This window comes from Chelon labrosus (genome assembly GCF_963514085.1).
Source record: "Chelon labrosus genome assembly, chromosome: 12".
NCBI lineage: Eukaryota > Metazoa > Chordata > Actinopteri > Mugiliformes > Mugilidae > Chelon > Chelon labrosus.
The window spans coordinates 23,204,768-23,218,039 of record NC_140345.1 but is presented as its reverse complement, the minus strand read 5'-3'; positions in this window follow the sequence as shown (position 1 = coordinate 23,218,039).

The window sequence follows — 13,272 nt, the reverse complement described above, 5'->3', positions numbered from 1 at the left end:
TCAACCAGACTGTGAACATACCTCAGAACCTGATGTAGTTCATGGCTGAGCCCAAAACAACTTTCCACGGGGATTTCATAGGATTATCAAGCTTTGACCTTTATGATGTTTGTCCATGTCTGTTTGTGATTCCGCAGAGGGAATATTCATCTTTTCTGATACACACGTAAAACACCATCAGTACAGAATGCTTCTGTTCTCACAGGGCATTCTTTCGTATGCTTTTCATTTCAGGTATGTGGACGGAGCTGTTGTGTTGTCAGATTGCTGTTGTGTACATAAACACTACAAGAATGTGTACAAGGTTTTTGCACACACTCTGACCTACACCTTTTTGGTGAAAAAACCTTCAGCTTACCCTAGATTCCTGCTATCACATGATTTCCACAGTCTGGTTCAGACTGTTACTTGTTTTGGTTTTGTGCTCCTGCCTCATTAAGCTCTGGTGAAAGGAATCCTTGCTTCAGATAAACGGTGTCTCAAAGACGTCAGTGAGGATGTGAGTAGTGGCAATAATCAGCGCTGTAAAATTCCAGCAGCTCAGTCGTCACTTCCTCTTGTGTCTCTTTGAATAATGATAAACACACTGAGAGCTATGCTGTAATCCTCTCTAGCTTGGATTAGGTTCGTCTGTCTGGAGCTGTCCTGTCTACCAGTTCATCAGCGAAATCTTTCATACTATATGAATATCTGTCCACATGGGCTCCAACCAAAATAACAAAAATATATAATAATAAAATCATGAACCCAACTATGATACTGTATTTCACTGAATCTAGTACACAGTGTTAGTTATAATCGACACTATTTCTGTTGATACTAGTTTGATTTCTCAAAGTTACACCTGGTTTAATCACTCAGGTTAATTTAATACACATTAAATATTAATGGCATTTTATTTTCAGACGCTAAGTTTTGCGATAGTTTCACAGTTTGAACCCTCTGCCTCAAGCAGGCCTTACATGCCCTTGAGCTGAACTACAGATTTTGTTTTCATAGATAGTTATCATGAAATGTACTCTACACCCAATAATAAATAATAAATAATTAACATACAGGTAATATTGTGAAGGACTTGTTAAATTCCCTTCTATGTGCTGTTACAACACACACATTATTATTATTATTATTATTATTATTATTATTATTATTTCAGTTGAGGACCTTGTGAGGGACCAGTTCGCCCTGTGGTGAAAATCTCGCGATACAATTTCAATTTCCGAGCGAGAACGAGATCAGCGAACAACAGAGCGAGCACTGTAGGAGCTGTTGTCGTTCGAAACGTAACGGATAGGTGGACCCGAAGGCTGAGGATAAAGAAGTGCCAGTATCAGCGAGGAAGTAATTCACGGCACTGCAGCGAGACCCAGTGATCAATCAGTTTGAACATTTTTTTGAAAAGCAGAACGTTCCTTTTTCTGTCATTGCCTCCGGAACAAGTGTCACTAGCAACAGACGGTACGTTCTCATCGTTTCTTGCTAACCTTGCTAGCCCAGTTGCTAGCGGTCGCTGTGTTTGGTAGTTTTAGTTAGCTGGCTGGTATTCTTGTGACCGTCAGTAAGTGTGGCCTTTTGGGAGAAGCCGCATTTTGATAACATCACGTCCCCCCCCCCTCTCTGTACTCTTTCTGTACACAGATATATACATAGCGATAACCTGCTAGGTAACACAAACTGAGACACACAGTGAGCTATTTTGCTAGCCAAGCTATCAGCCCAACGCTGTTAAGAAGTTTACGGCAATGAGCAGCACGGGACGTTATTACTTTTAAAAAAAAAATCACACTGCTTGTCTTCAGCCAGTGAAAGACGTTGAGATGTCTTTACCCGACCTCAAGTAATGCAGCAGTGTGCTCTTGATTCAAGAAAAAAAAAACTGCTAACACCAAGTTAAAAAAAGAAAAAAGTTTGGGTTTTTATCATGATGTCAGTCACACTTACCGTAAACCAGATATCTGTGTCAGAGCTAGAATTGAGAAATGTGTCAGCTTTGTTAGTTAAATTCCCCAGTGGTTTATATTAAGAAAGATCATATTTTGTTGTGGTGTGTCAGGGGAAATACAGAAAAACTTTCTCACAACAGCTGATGATATTTTTTTTTAATATCCTCCTACTACTAGTTGCAGACCACCTGCCACTTCAGAAATAGTGCACACAAACATTTGCAGCTTTAAGTTACTGATGATTAGACGTAAGCCTTTAGATGAAAGACTGGATGTTTAGCAATAGGAGAAGAAACACCGTTGTCCTTGGGTAAACCGGCTCAGCGTCAGCATAAACATAATTAACAGGACTAGGATATTTATATGTTAGGGACTTACCTATACCTATATGTAACTGCAGTTCTCGTGCCATGACCTGTGCCTGGAATAGACACTGTAGCGCCACTGAGTCGATCTGCAGGTGAACACTTCCAAACAGACCGGCTCACTTACCTTTAGAGAGTGGCGAATACGTTTGTTCACACGTCCGACATCGTGTCTGTCTGTGTGACACCTCTAGTTTTTGATTTTCTACAGAGACGACAAGAGTTTCTGTTTTTGCCTTAATTGGCAGTGCCAGGAGTTTATTGAACCCTTTTTTTTAGCTGTGCTATTGCAGTAAAGTCATCCTCCTGTTTAGTACTTCTGCTCTGCTGAAGGAAACTGAACACTGTAGCTGCTCAGTCATTGCCTGAGGTGGTGGTGGTGACAGCGACGCATTAAATCAGAAATTAGGGGAGATTATGCAGCCACAAGCTGCCACACTCTGGGTTCTTTTGTATTGTGGGGTTTTCAGTGCAAATACAGTTGAGTGTTGAGAGAGATGAGCTTGAATAACTTTCAAAGAGCCTGTACTACATTTCTCTCATTGTCATTTTGGCTTCAATTGAATTGTTGGATGATAATATTTCCATAAAGTTCTTGAAATATACTGCATATTGTTCATTGTAAGACATAAACAGACAGTTTGACTATCAAATGCTGCATGAATTTAGCAGCTTAATTTCTGTATCTCTGACAAAAAAAATGGCCAGAGAAGATAATATTACATCAAAATATTTACTACCAACAGATATGTCTTTATTTCCCATTACTGCATCTTTCAGTTGTGAATCTATCTCAGCATTTCTTGTCTTTTAATTATTTTGAAACTACTCCAGGACAGTTGATCTTGTGGTTTTGACCTATAAGTGGGGTTTTAACGTCTCACCTACGACTTCTTTTGTATAGAAGTATGCGTTTCCATCACACTGCTGATGTACGGCGTGTTTGCTTGCTTATCAGAAATGTCACCGTGTCAAGTTAGTGTTGTTTTGACGCACTTTACTCACAATCTCTGAATTAGCCGTGATCCGACGAAGGTGCCGACCAGGCTCTAGAAATTAAAACCTTTGCTTTATATCTCATGAAATAATTCTCACACAGCTACATTAATTGAGTGCCAGTGACAACCCTCTAGGGTCATGTCAGCGTGTTGTCTAGACCTGTGTTCTTCCAAAGAAAAGGTCATTAGCCGTGCATGGTCACCTGGCCTGTGTTCTCTTGTGTGTTTTGTCAGGACGTGTGTGTGTGTGTGTGTGACCTCCCTCTTTTGCTCTATGGCAAACACAGCTGCCAGGCAAGGCAAGGCAAGGTGGCTGCGGCCTGGGCCAACACATCAGATTACTGTCATTGATTATGACTGGCATCTGCAGAGTTGAGCAGTCGAGTGTCTGTCTTATGCTGCATATAAATTTTGGGAATGCGTAAAAGCAGTATATACGAAGCGGCTCCTGAAGTGGCTGGCGTTTGTTTGTTGTGTAAATTTCGAGATCTTGTCAGGCCACAAACAGTCACCTCTCGGCTATTTCCAGCTAAAATGCAGAAGTTACTCGCTGGCTCAGTGCATTGACACCAGTCGACATTATTTTTAAGTTCACACAAACAAAAAAAAAAAAAAAAACAAATCCCTTGGGCGTCAATAAAGCCTTATCTTATCTTACTGACAGCCGTGTCTGAGTTTTAGGAAGTTCTGAATCCGCAGCGTCCTTTCATGGTAGCAGTCGCAGCTGCTGAAGACAACAAAAAAAAATAACACTAAATGAAAGTCACGTCACTTCAGGCACATGGAAACGGTTTCGATTTTTGTCTGACATGGAACAGACCACTCGGTTTAGTTTATTAAAACTAAAAGTAGCAGCAAGACAAACCCGCGTGTGTAAGTATGTAGTGGAATTGGTGCAGTGTGTTTCTGCGAGACTCCTGCTCCTCAAAATGTATACTTACTAGATAAGTATGGAATGAAATGAATTGATTAATGTGTGCACGGTTAATATTGGTAAAATTGTAAGTAGTAATCTAGTCAGCAAGGCAGCTAGGCCTTCTAAATGTTGTTTGGTGCTGGGAAGGAGGACTACACCGCTTAGGATATGGACAAATGTGTAGCTTGACAGACTTTGCTGTGGCGATTTTTACTTGCTAAGCTGCGGTTTGATTATTGCTGTTCAGAGAAACAGTTGAGGAAATGGTAATACGGAGAGAAGGACTAAGTGGGAAGGCATTTAGCCTGCTGGAAAACACGTAACTACATGCTGTAGATGTCTCACAGGGTCGGACAGTTTTTTTTCTTGTTAGATCTCTCTCAGTTTATGGTAGCTGTTTGAATGCCGCCTATCCTACAGCTGTATATTTTTGTGTTGGTTGCTACCAGGGGGATAAATATCACATACTTGCAGTTTACCAGTCAGCTCTGTTCTATTTCACACCCTCTTCCTGAGCTCTTAGCTCTTTCAGCTGAGCAGAAATGCCAGGATTCTTACCTCATTTCCCCCCCCCCACCCCTCTTGAGTGAAGTGAGGGAGGAAAGAGTGGAAGTCTGAGAGGAGGAGGGCGGGGGGGGGGGGGGGGGGGACAACTAGAGACTGTACTGGCTTTGTTGGGGTTGGAAACTTTTCCTTTTCTTCTCTCCAGCTGCCTGCCTTGCCTTTCTCTTTGTATATTCAACAATGCCCTCCCTGTTCATGCTGCTGTTGATGATATTATTTGCACCAATTTTTAATTTGATGTTTTGCCCTGCATCAGAAAAAGGTAGTCAATTATACTGATAAGTTTTGAATGTCTTCTCTGGACACATTAGGTTGAATACAGTTGTTTAAATACAGCCACTGACCACATCCCCAGGTCTAAGCTCGCTCCAACGCTGTGGCAAAAAGGGAGGGACACTGTTTGACTTTCATCCCCCATCAGTCAATAGTGGCTCATCTTGCCTGCCAGGAGGTTTGCTCTCTCTGTGTCTGTCCGTGATGCAGTGGGAGCCTCGTTCAGGCATTGACCGTCCCCAGCCCCATAGAAGCCCAGGAATGTGCACAGAGGCAGCATTACACAGGAGACGGGGCAGGCCAGGAATGCAGCTACAGTAATACTGACTGGCTGGCTACACTGGCTAAGCTGTTGCGTGTTTCACATTTGTCTTGGTGTCTGTCTCGTTCCCAGCCTGTCATCACCGATGTCTTTCCCGTCTCTTTCTGTCTGTAAATTTGTCCATCTATCAATCTGCCTTTGCTTGCCCTAATTGCACAACGTACCACTGCGTGCCAAGCGGAGGCTTGCAGAAAAGCTGCAGTCTTCTTTGTTGGTGGTTTCCCTTGCCTCACTCTTAAGTGGCCCCACACACCCCTTCTCACCGCATATAGAAGCACGGCGCACTAGTTAAGTCTCTTCTGGCTAAGTTTAGACCTAGTAGAGTCCCAGGTGTAATTATCAGCTGAGTGGAATGACAGGCATCCTCCCGCCCTGCTGAGTCACCCAGGGTGGTCCTCTCCTTTCTGTTACATTAAATAAAGGTGCTGGTTTACCTTCCACGCTCAGAAGAGGCCTCGGACATGGAGAGGGTTGCCCTTTGTAATTTTCTTTTAGTTTAGGGTTCGTTCCAGGCTTATATTTGACCCGCCATGTCGACATGACAGGGAAATAACTCAGTAGGAAATTTAAAAGGTTCTCTAGCTGATGTTTGTTTCTCTGTTTGTTTCATGTTGTGAGGACCACTTAATTCTTTTGCGACAGACATAGAGTATGTTTGAATTTGGTTGGATTTGCTTTTTTGTTTGCACTGTGGTCTCCTGTGGTCAGTGCAGAAGCTGTCATAGAAATAACAGTGATTGCATTTGTGTGTAGTATTTGTTCTGTCCTGATAAGAAACATGTATTTCTTTTTGATTTTTTGTTTATTTTATGTTTTTATTTATTTATTTTGAAGAATTCGCCGTTAGCAAAGAGAAGGAGGTGGGAGCAAGTTCTTCATCAAGTTGGTCTGGGACGTACAAATCAACCGCTGGAAAGTGACAATGATAATTATTTCTTCATAATGATTAATTGACCACATCTAGATATTTTTCCACATTTTAGTTCAGAGCGGCAATCGTCATATGGGAAAATGTGAATCACAGCTCCAGGAAATCTGTGTTGAGTTTAAAAGTTGAGTGCGCCGTGGTTCTCAGCGTGTGTTTAGTAAAGAGCTTGTACTCTTCCCAGGCTGCGGCGGGTCAGCTGAGGTCAGCGCTGGATCTGTTCTCTCTCTCTCTCTGGAATGTCTAATGAACCTCGTCCCGAAGGAAATCTCTGGCACGTCTTCCAGCTCTCATCTTTCAATCTGCGTTCACAGTTTGTTGTGCCTGTGCTCGTATACAATCGTGCTCCCAGAAATTGTGCACTGCATAGTCACGTTCATCGTTCTGCATTGTTGCGTTGTGTCATGTTATTGGCATCAGTGTTCAAAGCTGTTTAAGTTAAACTTCTAATTAACCCAAACAGCCATTGCCGTGACCTAACTCTGTGTCAAGTGGTATGGCTCGCCTGTGTGCCCACATATACGCATAGAAAAACTCATAAATAAGTTATACCTATATTAGCTTAATTTAATTACAGAAACTGAGTAGTTGAAACTAGGGCTGCAACTAACGATTATTTTAATAATCGATTAATCTGTCGATTATTTTTTCGATTAATCGATGAATCGGACAAAAAAAAGCATTAATTTCCAACCCTTTATTCAAAAACAGAGCTGACAGAGCAGAAAGTGCATAAACAGGTTGCTCCTTGAACATCTCTGAGCTGTTAAAGTAATCATTTAAAAAATTATTCATTCAATCATTTTAAAAAAATCGGTAGAGTCTGCAGTTCGCCTCATAAGGACTGTTCAGCATGTTTCAGCTAATCAACGAAATCCCTTCGTTCAAGCTGTAACAGCCAGTGTTTTACATGGAGCAGTACCAGTTTACGCCACACGGCGGCGCCTCCTTTGTTTTCATCGCTTAGTTCAGCAGGTGTCACTCTTGTTGCATCCGTCTCTTTTTTTTGACTTCCTCCATCTCCGTAATGTGGACGCTGGTGAAGGCTACAAGCCACGAACGTTTTATTATCTGTTATTATATTTTGCAATATGCCGTGAGACGCCTTGCTACTTCATGTTGAAGCATACTACTAGTAAACGTGGCTAAGCTTCTCTCCAACTTCACGTTACAAAGCCAGCAATCATTAAACTTACATCTTGCCCATTTCCCAAGTTGACAACGAGGTTCATGTGACAGAAGAAGTCTCGAATCCAAAAGGCATAAATACATATCGCTAACAAACGCTACGTGACGAAAAAAATCTCCCCGCTGCGCCTGCGCCGTACGACCGTACCATACCCGGTGCAGCAACACATTACAAACCAGGCTGAACACTGGATTCCACTTCCAGGTCTCATTTGTAGTTTAATTTCGGCGTACTGCACCTTGGATGACTTAGGTTGTACTGATTTCTCCGCCTCCGCCATGTTTCAAAATAGGGCTGCAGCTATCGATTCTAGGGCTGAAACGATTCGTCGAGTTACTCGATTAACTCGATTACAAAAAAATGCTCGAGGCAAAAACTCTGCCTCGAAGCCTCGTTAAATTCCTATGACGCGCACTATACGCGCAGGGATCTGAGTTTTCCACACGGACCGTTGTTTTGGAAGCACGGAAGCATTTATGCGAGGCACACCAGTAGCGCGTGATATATTTTGAATTTATTTGGCACGATGGCGGAGAGTAAAGATGCCCATAAACGGCAGAAAATGTCTAAAGTTTGTGATCATTACATTCATAAGTTATAATACATTTCACGCAGCTGAATCACGGAAAGCGCGAATGAAAGCGGCCATGTGGCATTGTTTACAAAACTTGACCGCAGCGCACGTTTGCAGGCAGGCGACGAAAGCTCCGCTAGCGTAAAACACAAAATGGACCGGTATTTAATAAAAAAAGGGACAGAAACGAGCTCAAAAACCAGACGTAGTGGTGTGCCTCGCATAAATGCTTCCGTGCTTCCAAAACAACGGTCCGTGTGGAAAACTCAGATCCCTGCGCGTATAGTGCGCGTCATAGGAATTTAACGAGGCTTCGAGGCAGAGTTTTTGCCTCGAGCATTTTTTTGTAATCGAGTTAATCGAGTAACTCGACGAATCGTTTCAGCCCTAGAATCGATAGCTGCAGCCCTATTTCAAAACAACGGTCTCTCTGATGTCTTTCCTACGTCCGCTCCGCGCTCAACTCAACTTTTTTTTATACAACAAACATCTCCGTGGCATAATAATCGTGCGACACAACGAATCGATAATGAAATTCGTTGCCAACTCTTTTAATAATCGAATGTTATCGATTTTATCGATTCGTTGTTGCAGCCCTAGTTGAATCTTCTCTGTACTCTCTCAGAACAGATGGTTTTGGTTCTGGTTTTGGTTTGCCTCTGATTATCACACTCAAACACAACTTTTGGTGAGACATTTTTTTTTTTTCACACTTGCAGCGGACTTGTTGCTGCATTCCACACTTGTTGTTGTTATTGTTCATTATCCTGAGCAGCCACTGCATTTATGGTACCTCCAGTAAAAATAGGAAGTTTGGCATCAACTTACTGGAGTATATCCGTAGGTGAGGGGAGTCTTTGGTTTTCCGCATTTCACTACGACGGCCAACCCTGCAGGGACTTCAGGGTGCTTACACTCACCTACAGCGCTTAGTCCGTGTGAATCACGCGCTGTAGTGCGTCTGAACCGCTGTTTCGGTTTAATTTAGGAGGTGTGAACACAGCAATCACTGCGCACAACCCCACCAAGTTTGTTTTGGTCTCAGTCCAGTCACAAACAGACTCTGGAAGAGTTTCTACGTGTTGCGAATGTGATCTGATCTCGATCCAAGCAAATTACCAGGTATAGCTACTCTGCGTCTTTGAGCTGAACGCCATTTTCTCACGGGTTTCTGCTCAGGTCACGTCTGAAGGCAGCTCGTGTAAGGGAGTAGAATATTTTCAAAACATTTCTCATTTCTCAGCTGTCTTGTTTAACTCGCTTAGCAAGCTGTAGCTAATAGACAACAACTGAAGTATAATGTGCCTGGTGAAACTTACTTTCCAGACGTTTTTGTTCATGTATTTCTCGCTAGATGTCTGTCATTATTTGGATCAGAGGAATTACTTAACTGTGGAAATCTCAACCTGAACTCCTTGTACTGGACGGATCTGGAAAAATATGCGTGCGGTTACAACTAGTGGAAACTGATCCCAAGCTTTCCGTTGAGAGCTACCAATTTCATTTATTTATAGGCTTAGATTGTGTATTATTCAGTCCTCGGCTCACAGCCACATTAGCGAGTTAATATTTATGATAGACATTTTTTTTTAGTTGTTATTTTACATTTTGCTCTTTTTTATTTTTATCGTTCTGTGTCACTGAGCTCTTTCCCACAGGTGCAGGCACACTGGGCAGATTTGGATTGTGTTAAGGCACTTAAATCGGCACACTGAATGAGAAAAGCTTGCGTCGCTGACCACAACCTGCAGCCAAGGTGCTGACATAGGCGTCATTATTGTGTGAGTGAGTGAGAAACTCGCCACAGCCTTCAGATGACACAGCTGGTTTAGACTCCCCTGCATCATCAGCCCTCTCGTCGGATACGTGCTCACACATCTGTCTGCTCAGCTGAGATAAGCCCAAGCAGGGTCTCCTTGGCTAATTTGGATACAGTGGTGGCTTTGTGACAGGCATCCAGGTCAGGATAAAGCACAGTCGACTTTTCATGGTTGAATGAGAACTATTAGCCTCTGACATTTAGTTTACTACACACTCTACGTTTTTACATCTTCCTCTCAGTGCAGTGGTTCTGATTGACTGCAGCGGCCTTGAAGAAAAAATATTCAGCTTGTGCCTTTTGCTCTGTCTGATTCAGTGTACCTGTAACTTCTCAGTTCTCAATGTTGGTAAGTTAAATAAAGGCCAGTCCTTCCTACCACATCAGTGTTTCCTGCTTTTAGCCCCGGCTCATAGCGAGAGGATTTGAGCTGTGAAACGGGGAGGAAATCTCTGCCTCTTGCCGAGTTTGTGTGCGAATGAGAGGAGAGAGAGAACGAGATTGTGAGGGGGAGAATGAGTAGCTTGTGCTTGAGAACAGTGCGGCGCTGGTCGTGTCAGTGGTTTGGTTGCAGCTGCACAGCTGCTGTGCTGAGTGCTGCTTTTGATCTTCTCGTATAGCGGGTGCAGATTGACAGATTTGTGGATGTTCTGTTTTACTGCAAGTTACAGCAAGTGCTTATGAACGTATCGCATGTACAGTATGTGTGAGAGAGCATGTTCTCTTACATACAGCTTGTGTAGGTAGTTCAGCAGTGTGTGTGTGTGTCCCCCTTGGCGCTACTCTGCTTGTGTTTCCATTGCATGGTTCAGTGCCAAGGTGTAACCAAAGACACAGATAAACACACACACATACACATTGAGGGATGGACACCCGATTAGCAAGCTGGACCTTAGTATCAACACTCCCCTAAAATAATCTTAGCCATTTATTTTTCCTCACCTACCTCAACACCACTCCCATAACACAAAGCACAGGACAGATGTGGAATCAAGAAAACGTACATTTTTGTGATAAAACCTCTGTGTAAAGTTTAAGCCTTCTCTTGTTTTACACAACCGCGCCAATCAGCGAACAGTTGAGTGATGACGCGGAACTCGCCTGCCGAGTTGCTTGTAGTCCAGCGAAGCTTGTCGTTCAACAGCATGGCAACAACGGCGAACGGAGGAAGAGACGCTAGAAGCCATCCGCGAAGTTGTCTCAACTTTCGAGAGCATCGCGGAATTAAAACCAGAACGAGAGGCTTGTCTTGTCAATTTTATAAATGGCAAGGACGTCGTAGCTCTCCTTCCAACTGGCTTTGGGAAAAGTTTGATTTATCAAATGGTCCCGTGAGTAATGGAGAGACTGGGGAGACCGAATGCTATGGCCGTTGTTGTGTGCCCCCTCGTCGCCCTTATGGAAGACCAGGTTAGAGAGGCCGGGAAACTTGAACTGGAAGCGGAAGTGGTGAGCGTAAGAGCCTGAACTCCGGCGCACAATATACGTCATTACCAAACGTTGCTGATTGGTTAAGGGAACTCCAATGATTTTAAACCTCAAAATAAGCATCCGCCCATTACGGAGACAGATTCCTATTACATTGGGCCAGACTAACGTGCGAGACCGAAATCAAATTTTGGGCGGAAACGTAGGATGGTAACGACCAGGCTAGTAGCACAAAGGCTGGCCAAAAGAACGAGTTGATCATATTTTTGATGATATTTTTATGTAGCATGTGACTTATCACAAATGAGGAACTTGACCTATGGCTAAACCACGCCCCCAAACGCGATGAGCCAATCACAGTGCGCATAGCTAACCCAATACACTCGGACATTCTCTGCTTCCACGTCCATTGAAATGCATTGCAGTTAGTCAGTTTTCGTTCATTTTTATATGTTTTTATATGTTTTTTCGTGACATTTTAAGTTTAAAATGGTCAAAATGGGCGACGACGGTGTCTATTTTTTACCCTTTCCAAAGACTGCGGTCAAGTGAGCCGTCAATAACATGGGAGCAGTAACCCGGTTCCCTATGGATTCAATCCCAATGATGTGTCAGATCAAAGACATGGAACTTGTTACTGTTAACAGATGTTTAGCAAAGCCTAGTATATTACAAAGCGCTGCTTTAGCAGAAGAAAAATCTAGCTATGCTAATACGGAGCTTCAAGCTAGGTTTAGATGAAAAATAAGCTAGTAGCAACTACGATAGCATATTTTACAAGTCACGTCAAGTTAGATTAATAAACTGAAAGTAATAAATGAATAAAGTGAAAGTAAATCACACTTCTTACCCTGCAGTGCATGAACAATGCTGATCCTCTATCTTGTTTGAGATGGTGATGGCAACGAGATGGGGTTTTTCACGTTTGCACTGAGACCTGTAGATTTTTGCCTGAAGTAGAAGCTTCTAACCGACCTTCTCAATGATAACATCATTAATATAACCTTCCAACGCATAGTGTAGACCCTTTTGGTCACTTCGAGATGAAATGTGATCCTTCTGACTCCAAAAATCATCGATAGCCTCCTGACAAATGTCTCTTTCTGTGAAAGTTGCCATAGCGCCTGTCATCGAATGTTGATTGTTTGTCCGAGTGAGTGGAGGGGGCGTGGTTTAGCCATAGGTCAATTGTGATGCAGTCAGCAACAATAGTAAGAATAATACTGGTACAGCATTATACTTTTACTGTATCTTAAAATCTAACGATAGTTCTCGCCTCAATAATCTGGTAACAGTCAGATTATTTTACGTCTGCCGTTGTGCACTGCACCTTTCTCTGTGTCTCAAAAGTGTGAAATTCTCAAGTGCATAGGGAATTTAGATTGTCTCAGAATCCGACTGAGTGAACATATACATAAACGCACACAATTAGACATGGAGATTACAGAGAAGTGAAGCATTTTGTCATACAGGAAATTGTGAAACTACTAGATCTAGCCTGCAAAGGTCTGTCAACATTCAGATGCAGAGCCCGTCGTTGGTGTGATATTTATATCGGACATTATGTCCACCCCAGGTGTGATGTACAGACGTTGCTGGTGCTTCAGAAACCCGTTTACCTCGACCAAACCCTCGCTCTGCTCTGCATTATCTCACACGTCCTCCTGTTTGGTCATTATCAGCAGAGGATGGTCTTGGGCCCAAAGCCTTGTCACTGTTGATGTTACGGACCAATCGAGTGCTGTCTGTCTTGTCTGCGTCAATACTGTCAAGGCTGTCAGCCTTCTGTCCCCTCTCCTCGCATCTCTCCCTGACGCTCTCAAAATGTCAACATCTAGTCCTTTATAATAATGCAGCTTATTGTATAAGCACATTCAAAACACTTGAATAGGTTGTTTTTGTTATATCCAACAAAATGTCAAGCGTTATCTTTACAAAAAAAACGATCATGTGCAT